Raw genomic sequence first — 12,435 nt, 5'->3', positions numbered from 1 at the left:
TTTTTCTGTCTGACTTACTTCACTTAGTATGATAATCTCTAGGTCCATGCATGTTGCATGAAAGGATATTTAATACTTTTTTATGGCTAATATCCTATTATTATATATAGGATATATATATATCTTATACTATATATATATTATATATAGTATATTACTATATTATATATAGTATATTATAGGATATATAATATTTACATTATATAAATATTATATATTATATATATAGTATAGGATATATATCCTATATATAAGATATATATATAATTATATAGAGGAGATATATATATATATATATATATATATATATATATATATATATATATATTATATGTGTATATATACCACATCTTTTTTATCCATTCATCTGTTGATGGACGTTTGGGTTGTTTTCATGTCTTAGCTATTGTAAATAGTGCTGCTATGAACATTGGGGTGTATGTATCTTTTCAGATTAGAGTTTTTGTCTTTTCCGGATATATGCCCAGGAGTGGTGGGATTGCTGGATCATATTGTAGCTCTATTTTTAGTTTTTTAAGGAACCTCCATATTGTTCTTCATAGTGGCTGCACCAATTTACATTCTCACCAACAATGTAGGAGGGTTTCCTTTCCTCCACACCCTCTCTAGCATTTATTATTTGTAGATTTTTGATGATGGCCATTCTGACTGGTGTGAGGTGATACCTCATTGTAGTTTTGATTTGCATTTCTCTAATAATTAGTGATGTTGAGCATCTTTTCATGTGCCTGTTACCATCTGTATGTCTTTGGAGAAATGTCTATTTAGGTCTTCTGATTTTTTGATTGGGTTGGTTTTTTGATATTGAGTTGTATGCCAACTTTGTAGATTCTTATTTGTGATTTTCCTTTAAGCCATTTTCTTTCTTTCCTTCTTGCTCAGCTTTGTGGAATTCAATATTGCACACACCCAGGGTCTAAAGAATTTTGAGTGGAGTGAGACACACACCTGTTGACTCATATTTGCATACATTGACATCATGCTTTTGTAACTGGAGGCCTGCAGTGTTGACTCACAGTTTATCTTTTTTGAAATACCTCCACATAGCCTAGGTGTTAGCTGTCCCTGTATACCATGGAGCCTTTGTTTTGCCCGCCCTCAGCCTTGATGCAAAACAGCACTTCTTGGAATTCCTAAGGAAGAGTCCAATTGTATCAAAAGCATTGGTAATTTCACATAAACAGTTGGGAAAGGATAATAAGAGCACAGGCCCTACAATCCCAGCTCCAACACTTTTCTCACTGAATGACATTGGCAAATTACTTCTCTACGCCTCAATTTCCTCATCTCTAAAATGGGGGAAATAACATAATTACTACCTTAGTAGTGTTATGAGGATTAAGTCATTTATACATACAAAGCACTTAAAAAGTGCTGAGCACATCAAAGGGTACAATGTTAGCCACTTTTGTTCATCTAAATTCTGACCAAGATTCTCCTCTCCCCATCTGTGTGGCATCAACTGTGGCTGGCTTATATTTCTGCCTCCTAAGTGACCCTTATTCTACAGAGTACCTGGGCTTTCTCCCAGTTTACACCTCCATCACAAACCTCAATCCATCACAATGTTCATTAAACAAAGGGCTTCCAGTTACCAGTATCCACCCTTTCCAAAAATCCGGGAAATTATAAAGAACAAAAAAGATTTCCATCACATGTGGATAGCTCTTTCATATTTCCATGGCTTATTCTTACGTAGCTTCACTGTCCTACTCTCAGCCTTAAAGACCTCATTTTTATTCAAGCAACTGTAATTTGCTGAGATTATTTTCCAAGTGCTACACAGACAACCTTGTGTTAAACACAGAGATGTGCCACTTAGACCCTCTTAGAGGAAGAATTTGTTGTGCCAGCTGCTGGGAATACGGTTAATGGACAGCCTTCACCATCAGCCACTTCATGGATTGCTTCAGCTGCAGAGAGTCACTTTACCCAATGTCATGCCATGGGGGGTGGGGGGGTGTACATCCAATGGCTGATTGACGGAATATAGAGGCTCAGCCTTCTCAGCCCAACACAATTTGGACAGGCCATTTGCACTCCAGAGCTTCCGCATGAGGTTGGCTGAGGCTATAGCACCTGTATCATAGTGTGACATCCTGCTTCCTTCTCCTCCCTTCCACAGGTGCTCATACCCAGCGCATTCCCTAGTAAACATCCAGCACACTAAATTTTGTTTCATAGTCTGCTTCTCAGAGACCCCCACCTGTGTCACACTCTAAGCTTAGTGTAGTCTATAAATGGAATGAATAATAGCTAATGTTTATTGAGCACTAAATATGTGCCAAGCACATACTTATGATAGGCACCGTACATATAGTAGTATCTCATTTAATTTTCATAATCCTTTGAAGTAAATACTGCTAGTATATGACTGTTATAGATAAGGAAACAAAGATACAAAGCTATACTCTTAGTAACCGGTGGAGATAGAATTGGAACACAGATTGTCTGATCCAGAGCCTACATTTTTTACCATCATGCTACATTCTATCCTATAATAATATCTACTTCTTAAGAAGTGAAAATGATATTAAACCATATCTTATAAACCATAACATATGATGGATGTAAGTTAAGGAAACATAGTGCACGACCTATAAGATCACTTCATTATCTGATGAAATTTATGCTTCTCTAAAGAGATAAAACCTAGTAAAAACATTTGAAATTCTATTAGGAAGAATATCTTTCTAACAACAAAGGCCTACTGTGGTTCTGATTTCCAAAATTTGAATGTAGGTTGAACTAGAGGTAGGTTGAATTAAATCTCTGTCAATGCTGACTCTATAAAATTGGCAAAGGTTATAATATCTGAAAATACTGTAAAGCCCAAAGTATTTGTTTGATGTTGCCTCTGAAAGAGTCTTTATCTCTTGTAGCCAATAATTTGTCCATTGTTCAACAGATGACTCAAGCTGGGTTTGAGTGATGTAATACTTGCCCCTTGAAATACAACATCTTAGTGGGCAAATTCCAGTAAAATCTTTCCCTTTGGAAATAGTCCCAAAGGATTAGATTTTCTGTTGTTAACTGGTAGGTTCCAAAGACCAAAGGTTTGCTTCTCTGAAATATTTTTATTAGCCTTGGATAAGCAGGTTGACAGACACAGGGAATGAAGTACTTTCATGTTCAGGAAATGTAGCCAACCTCCTACTTCTGACTTCACCTCTAAGTTTTTACTGTTATTGAATCAGCAGCTCTGCTCTTTGAGTCATGTGGGTTATTACTGAAGTAGCCCTTTTACCCTTAACATTTGTCTTGAGATCAGTGTGTGTTAGCTGATTGGACTATAGATTTAGCTCAGATTTAGTTCTAAGTAACTAATCTTTTGCCCTTATAGCATGTTATCTCATTCCTCTAGAAAAGGGACACAAACATCAAAATTTATAGTCTCAACATCTGCCTTAAATCTTTCACAGAGTGTGCAGGGAGGAATATGCATCTGTCCATGCTAAAAATTAACTTTTATTATGAAATAAAATATAAATAATGCAAATAAGAGGGATGGATAAATAAGGCTAATATCACTCTCATAGCTATAGCTGTCTCCTATAATTAGAAGGTTGTTTAAGTGACTTTTCATTTGTTTCAAATCTTAGACATAAGCATATGAGTTTAAATAAATGAACAAACCAAACATAAGACAAATTAAATCATGGCTTCCTCAAAGCATCAACTCTCCTCAAAACAACACAAACAGAACAATGAAGTTAAAATACATAAAGAGTATACATAGAAATGAATAAAGCCAAAAGACAATTGAACAAGAAAAGTTTGGAAATAGGGTGCTGGAATAATCAGCAACCCTGGTAAAGTCCATTTTTTCAGACAGTATGAGGTCATGCCTCAGACAACAAAATACTTCTGGCACCTTTCATCTGAGTTCTCCAAGTGCTTTGTTGACATTATCTAATAGCAAATATTATTACCCCCATTTTATAGGTGGAGAGACTAAGATACTAAGAGATTAAATAACTTGCTTAAGCATGCACAAGGAGTCGCTGATGGAACCAGAAATTTATTTCAGGAATCTAATCTACATTTCTGTTACTATCACTAGGTCAGCTTTCCAGATACCAAAAGACATTTATTGGTGTAAGTTTGTATTAAATGTATTTTTAAAACTGATATTATCTTCTGTAAACAATTCAATGAAAATGCTTTTGTTGAAGGTCATGGTTGCTTTTTGTGGGAGGAATTTAAGAGGTGATTTAAAAATAAATTCTCCCAGATTCAAGAGTATCCACATTAGGTCAAGGTTATTTAGTAAAACCCATTTTCGGTATCTAATACAGAACCATCGTGAAATTATGTCAGTTAATATCCAATGTCCTAATGGTTATTTTGTGTACGTGTGTGTGTCATACGTTATTTTTAGTAGGGTGAGGCATGAACAGGAGAGGTCTAGGAATTATTCTATGCTTTCTATTCCCACTCAACTCAGAATTGTCCCTGAAAATTCTGTAATCTCTATGGGAACATATTATGGGAAGAGGGGGTGTTTTTTGGTTTTTGTCCTTTCTCAAGAATGTTACTGGGGCTTCCCTGGTGGCGCAGTGGTTGAGAATCTGCCTGCCAATGCAGGGGACACGGGTTCGAGCCCTGGTCTGGGAAGATCCCACATGCCGCGGAGCAACTAGGCCCGTGAGCCACAATTACTGAGCCTGCGCGTCTGGAGCCTGTGCTCCGCAACAAGAGAGGCCGAGATAGTGAGAGACCTGCGGCCTGCGCACCGCGATGAAGAGTGGCCCCCGCTTGCCGCAACTAGAGAAAGCCCTCGCACAGAAACGAAGACCCAACACAGCCATAAATAAATACATAAATAAATAAATAAATAAATACATAAATAAATAAATAAATAAATGAAATTTAAAAAAAAAATGTTACTCACTTTTCCCCTTTGTCCTAATATCCAAGCGCCTATAAATCTTTTATAGTCTGCCTCACGAACACAAAATTTTCAGTGTTTTCAGTAATATAGTAATATTACTATATTATTTATTACTATTATTTATTTATATTATTTATTACTATTACTATCAGTAATTTTCATATTACTACTTATTACTATAAATTACTATTTATTATTTATTAATATTTATATTATTTATTACTATAAATTACTATTACTACATATTACTATAAATCTTTTATAGTCTGCCTCACGAACACAAAATTTTCAGTGCTTTCAGTAATTTTCATATTACTGAAAATTTTCAGTAATTTTCATATTACTACTTCTGACAAGAATCACAAATATAAATTGTTTATATTCGACTAATAGCAAATATTTGTGCTAAAAGTAAACTGTTCACAGGACAAATGCAAAGTTTTATAATATTAACTGCATGTAAACTCTAACTACATTTCAAAATGGAGAACTAATAAATTGCTCCTTCATTTTGGCCTGTACTCGGGGTTAAAGTTATTGACCAGAGGTCAAGGGCAGAGAGCTGCATATGAACATCCAGAGATATACACTTCCTTTATCATCGGTGTGTGCTGGTTAAAAGGTGACTAGAACTATACTTCAGTTAAAAAAACAAAAACAAAAGGTGACTAGAGAGCTTGGGGGAAGAGAGGGATCATGAATTCAGCAAAATCCAACTATTTCTCACTTAGTCACTCATATTCTTTTTATTCAGAAATTCACATCCCAGTGTTCTTTCGAAAGAGCATCTAACTGCTTTTTTTTTTTTTCTGGCTGCACCACAGATCTTAGTTCCCCCACCAGGGATCGAACCCGTACCCCCTGCAGTGGAAATGCTGAGTCCTAACCACTGGACCTCCAGGGAATTCCCACATCTAACTGCTTTGAGCAACCACACTGTGTAGTAGAAGAATATGTTCTGGATTCAGAAGGTGGAGTTTCCAGTGCCAGCTCTACCACCCTCCAACCTGTGACTGAGAGCAAGCCACTTCACCTTTCCTCATCCCTATGATGCTAATACAGCTCAGATTTTCATGAGAATTAAACAAGACAATGTCTGTGAATAACAGAGGTTATTAGAGTTTATACAAGAGTTAATTATATATTGTACACTATATAAATACATATATTAGTTATGTAAAATACATATGTAATAGTTATACCAGAACCACTTATATATGTAAAATAATTGTCGACATAAATTACATCAGTTTATATGTTTGCTTTGCACAAATTTTTCAATTCATGCTTGATATATGCAATCACTTATATTTCCAAAACCAGCTACCTCTTCACCATCACTCTCTTTTCTTCCTGTCAGTTTTTCTGTCAGACAGTTCCAGCTGCTTTTGCCCCCTTATAATATTATGTGGACCTTCTTTTCATGCACTAGGATTTGTAACCAAATGCTCACATGTTCTCATTTCTTGTTCAACAGGTGGGGAGCACTCAATCCTGGGATTCCAGGAGTGTTTTTAGTGGCTGATAAGCCTCATTAAAACCTGTGGGTCTTCTTCCCAGCTGCCTTTTTCTAATTTTGGAATGGCCACAGAAAATGTCCTGTCAAGAGTTTAAAATTTTCCACCGCCTGTACATAGGATGGTTTACCCCTTGCAAAACATAACCTGGTTTGGTTACATATAACCTCATTCTGACTTACATTCTTCAGGGTTTTTTAAAATTACACCTGTCTTGCTATAAGATGTTTCATCACACATTTCATTTGTATAATTAGTCCATAAATCAGCACTGAAACCGAGAGATGCTCTAAAGAGTGATGTTTTTCTCTTTAAGAGTGTTCTAAGAAACAGGGTTTGCCTTTGTACAGTAAAGGGATTACCATGTCTGTTAGCTAAGCTATTTACAAGCAATGCCAGTAGGTAAAATACCAAAAAGAAGGTACTCAACATTAAAAGAGACCAATCTTTGAAGATTCTTGGAGATTAAATACAGGAAAATACAATTTTTAAAGCTTAGAAACTTTTCAAAATCACACATTTCAGAAGTACTCTTGTTCTTAACAAGTATAAAACTTAATTTGGGGAAACTGGGAAAGGCTTAGTACTTAGATTTAAATATATTGGTTGTCTCATTCATAAATCTTGTTGAGGAAAACTAGGAAGATAGAAGTAAATCATAGAGATAAAATGATCAAAAGTCAGCCTCACCCTGATCCAGATCTGCTCCCCAACACCAGAGTTTATCATTTTTATGTATTGTTTTATACTTGTATATATACATGTACCCACAGAGTAAGTATAGAATCATTTTGTTAATTTACATAAACGTCAGAGTGTAGACATCTGTTTAAGCAAGTTGCTTTTTCACACCCAACAATGCTTTTATTAAACAATGTTTTTGAGATGTACCCATTGTTTCTAATTTCTCACAATTGCTACAATGAATGAATCTATGATTCTAATCCTCCATATTAAAAAAAAAAATGTCAGCCTCAGGTTTGTGGTAAATCCTGGTTTGCTTTTGACCTTACCAGAAATAGAGGAAGGAAGAAACTATCTAACGTCATTGCCTGGCTCTATTCCAAGAGAACTTCAGTACTCATCTTAAGAGAGGGATTATCTATCAAAAGTAAAATGTGGATTTGAAGCAATTTTCCAGATAATTCAATCTCCCCAAAGCTCCTTTGATCTGAACAACCAGATATTTAAGAAATGGATTTTGTTCTTCCTTAGACTTCCAGCTAGTTCTCCCAGTCTACTTCACTGATGGAATGAATTCATCCATCCATCCATTCAATGAGTTTTTATTAATTATTAGAGCTAAATGCATAGCACTATGTTAAACAGGTCTACATTTTCTTGTGATTGCAAAGAAGGGCATGCCCTTTGTGAAGGGCATGTTTGTCCTTTTCTTGTCAACTTTACACATTACAGCTTCCTAACTCCTAGCTACCTTTACCAACCACTATGAACCAATAACTCAAAAATAGGATGGGAGAAAGTGTAGGTCCTACCACTGATTTTAACTGTTTGCCCTACAGTTCCATCACATCTTTGAGTCATATCCCACACCACAAAAATAGAAACACACCCTAAAACCAGAATCCCTGCTAACACTAGGTCCATCCAGGTTAAATTCCTTGTTTAAGAATCATAGGGCATTGGGCTTCCCTGGTGGCACAGTGATTGAGAGCCCGCCTGCCAATGCAGGGGACGTGGGTTCGAGCCCTGGCCCGGGAAAATTCCACATGCCGCGGAGCAGCTGGGCCCGTGCGCCACAGCTGCTGAGCCTGCGCTCTGGAGCCTGCGAGCCACAACTACTGAGCCCACATGCCACAACTACGGAAACCCGCGTGCCTAGAGCCTGTGCTCCGCAACAAGAGAGGCCACCGCAATGAGAAGCCCGCACACCACAACGAAGAGTGGCCCGTGCTTGCTGCAACTAGAGAAAGCCCGCAAGCAGCAGTGAAGACCCAGTGCAGCCAAAAGTAAAGAAATAAAATAAATAAATTTATTAAAAAAAAAAAGAATCATAGGGCAAGTGGGTGTGAGTAGAGAGTTTGGCATCAGATATGATTTGAACCAACAGTACCCTGTTATTCGAATATGACAATTTCAAGTCCTTATGAATCCTGAGGTATTTTATCACAAGAATTTCATTCTCAGCAACTGGTTTGTGCAAACTCAATGTTAATTGTGTCTATAGATTATTTGGAGTGGGGATGTTAAGATCTTTTTTTTTTTCGGCTGTGCTGCAAGGCTTGTGGGCTCTTAGTTCCCCAACCAGGGATGGAACCCAGGTCCCTGCAATGAAAACATTGAGTCCTGTCCACTGGACCGCCAGGGAATTCCCGTTAAGATCTTTTTTAAAGTTAAAAAATAAATTTCCAGACCATCCAAAAGTTAGTTTGTGCCTATTTGGGTTGTTTGCTGCTAAACTCATTTAGCTACAACATACATTGAAAACATCTCTGATCTCTTTTTTAAGAGTGATGTCTCACCTTCTCCGACAGGGTTAAATCTTTTACCTAGCAATAAGGCAAAAATAATGTTTTAATATTTACTCAACAAGAGGTTGTAAGTAAATTGAGTGAAGTGAAGGTCTCTGTTTTCATTTTTCTAGACCCTGTTTAATGAGGATTTCTTTTCTTCCGAGCTATGGCTTTCTGCAATGGTCCAGTAACTTCTCACATTTAAGAAGAGTGAGAGGGACTTCCCTGGTGGCACAGCCGTTAAGAATCTGCCTGTCATTGCAGGGGACACGGGTTCGATCCCTGGTCTGGGAAGATCCCACATGCCATGGAGCAACTAAGCCCATGCGCCACAACTACCGAGCCTGCTCTCTAGAGCCCAGGAGCCACAACTACTGAAGCCCGTGTGCCTAGAACCCGTGTTCTGCAACAAGAGAAGCCAGCACAATGAGAAGCCTGCACACCGCAGCGAAGAGTAGCCCCTGCTCGCCACAATGAGAGAAAGCCCATACACAGCAATGAAGACCCAACGCAGCCAAAAATAAAATAAATAAATTTATTTTTAAAAAAAAGAAGAGTGAGATTCTGAGCCATGGGTGAGCTCAAATCCTAAGTCCTCTTTTCACTGAGGTAGACAAACACTGCTGCCTTATTGATGGATTCTATCTGTGACTTGAATGGCTGAATTTTCAGAGAACTTTAAGGTGTATTCTTACATTATGTATTTCTGATCAGCAATGGGCCTCATCATGTGTCCTCTCACAGAATCTCAAAATCCCAGGGCAGTTCCTCTGAGCTGAGTCATGGTCTCAGGACTCAGTGGCATCCATCATGAGAAACATAATACTTAGAGTTATACCTACAGGTTTGTCCAGTGAAAAATAGATTCTGCTGAGGTGGTACAGTGCATTCTTACCAAAGGCAAATTCTTACCATGTATTTCTCCTAGGGCTATTGGGATGATTAAACAAATGGGCTAAATCCCACTGCAAACACTGCAATAATTGTGCGTAATTCTTAGCTGATGTCTAACTAGTCTGTACTAGTTTAGTTGTTTAAATATTAAAATAGTTCTACACTAGCTGCTGAATAACTGCTGTCCCTCAGCAAACTGATTCCCAAGACCTAACGACTAAGGAGTTTATCCCCAGCCCAAATGGGGAGCCTCTGACCCTGCTCCATTCTGATTGGCTCCAAACCTTACTGGACATTATAAAGTTTTAGTATCACTTTTGCCTAAAACAAATGTGAAAATAAAAGTGAATGATGGGGCTTCCCGGTGGCGCAGTGGTTGAGAGTCTGCCTGCGAATGCAGGGGACACGGGTTCGAGCCCTGGTCTGGGAAGATCCCACATGCCGCGGAGCAGCTGGGCCCATGAGCCACAACTGCTGGGCCGGCGTGTCTGGAGCCTGTGCTCCGCAACAAGAGAGGCCCGCGCATCACGATGAGGAGTGGCCCCTGCTTGCCGCAACTGGAGAGAGCCCTCGCACAGAAACGAAGACCCAACACAGCCAAAAATTAAAAAAAAATAAATAAATAATAAATTAATTAAAAAAAAAAGTGAATGATGTAACAAATGCATATACAAGTAGACTAACTACATTTTACAAATTTAATGTCCCATTATTAATGCTGCACAACAAATTATCCTTGAAATTTAGTAGCTTAAATAACCATATTTTACTGACAATTGTACAGTTTGGGCAGGACTTGTCTCTGCTCTAGTGATGTTAGCCAGGGTGGCTTAAAGCCTGGTGTGATGGTTAATTTTATGTGCCAACTTGGTTTGGCCACAGTACCCAGATATTTCGTCAAACACCAGCCTAGATATTGCTATGAAGGTACTTCTTAGATAAGATTCACATCAAATCAATAGATTCTGAGTAAAGCAGATCACCCTCCGTGGTATGGATGAGCCTCATGCAATCAGCTGAAGGTCTTAAGAGAAAACAGACTGAGGTCCCACAAGGAAGAGGGAATTCTGCCAGCAGACTACCTCTGAGCTGAAGCTGCAACTTCAGTTCTTCCCTGGGTCTCCAGCCTGCTGGCCTACTCTCAGACGTTGGACTTGCCAGGCTCCACAGCTGTGTGAGCTAGTTTCTTAAAATAAATCCCTCGTGCGCTCTCTCTCTCTCTCTCTCTCTCTATACATATATATATCTGTGTGTGTGTGTGTATAACATATACAGAAAATACACACACATTTATAGATAACATTTTATTAACTATTTTATTTTTATTATATATACATATTTACACATCCCATTGGTTCTATTAGACCCTGATGAATACAGATCAGGACTGGAATCATCTGGAACCATCACTTTCTCATGTGTCTGGTGGTTAATGCTGAAAAGATTATTAAACAATTGGGAGCAGGAATACCTGGGGCTCCTTGGGCATCTCTATCTCTATGTGGTCTTCCAGCATGGCAGCTTCCAGTGGACTTTTTTTGCATGTCAGACAAGGATTCCCAAGGCACATGTCCCTAGAGACAGAGCACCAAGCAGAAGTGATATTGATTTTTATGACCTAACCTCTGAAATCACACTGCATCACTTCTGCTGTATTCTGTTGGTAGAGGCAGTTACAAAAGTCCATCTAAGCTCAAGAAGAGGGTACACAGACCCCACCTCTCAAGAGAGGAATGTCAACATCCCATTTTAAGAAAAGCATGTAGGATGAAATATATTGGTACAGCCATCTTTGGAAAATACTATCTGCAATATTAACGTTGTTAAGCTTCTGAAATATATTTTCTATTTATTTAAAGTCACTAATACTTGATTCTCTACTTTTCAAGTAGATCCACTTATTGACCATTCTTTTTATTTCTTGACTTAAAATAGGTGTTCTATTATTAGAGAAATGTATACTTAAAAATCAAATTTCTAGTTTTTCCAGTTTTAGTATCTTGATTTTTTTTAAAGTCACATAAAGTAAGTCTAAAGCGAAACTAAAAACTTTTCATGTGACCTTTAGGCCTAGGAAATTTTTGACCAAAAAAAAAAAAAAAGATGTAATAAGAGTGCAATTAATAAATGCCAGAGAAGACAATTTAATTTTTGTCTGAGCTAATCAAAGTGTGGACAATGTTAACATTATCTTTGAGATTCTTTGCAGTTAGAACCAGCTGTACTGCTTTTTCACTGACACATCTTCCTCTCATAGGAATGTAGGTAGAGGAGGGGCTGGGCTGAGGTGATAGGATGACCTCTCTTTGCTGGTATGGGACAGCAGCTTTGAATCAGGAGACCAGTCAAGTTGATTCTACATTAGCATCCCCTAGGTGACGGTTGCTCCTTACTTGAACTGCAGCTTATTTACGCCCAAGGAAGTTACTGCTGCTTTTTCTTGGCTTAAACTCTGATGAAAAGAATGACTGTACTTTTCTGTCCAGTGTTGCAAAGTAGAAGTTTCTTGAGCCCCAGCTTTGTAGGATACCATTTCTACTGGGTGAAATTACATTCTTGTGCTCTTTTACTCTTCCATCTTGCTGTTCTTCCTCCCATTCCCCACATAGATTTTTAAATTGTTTGTTTTTATGTT

Source organism: Balaenoptera borealis (assembly GCF_965194805.1).
Source record: "Balaenoptera borealis genome assembly, chromosome: 1".
Taxonomy (NCBI): Eukaryota; Metazoa; Chordata; class Mammalia; order Artiodactyla; family Balaenopteridae; genus Balaenoptera; species Balaenoptera borealis.
This window is presented reverse-complemented; position numbering follows the sequence as displayed.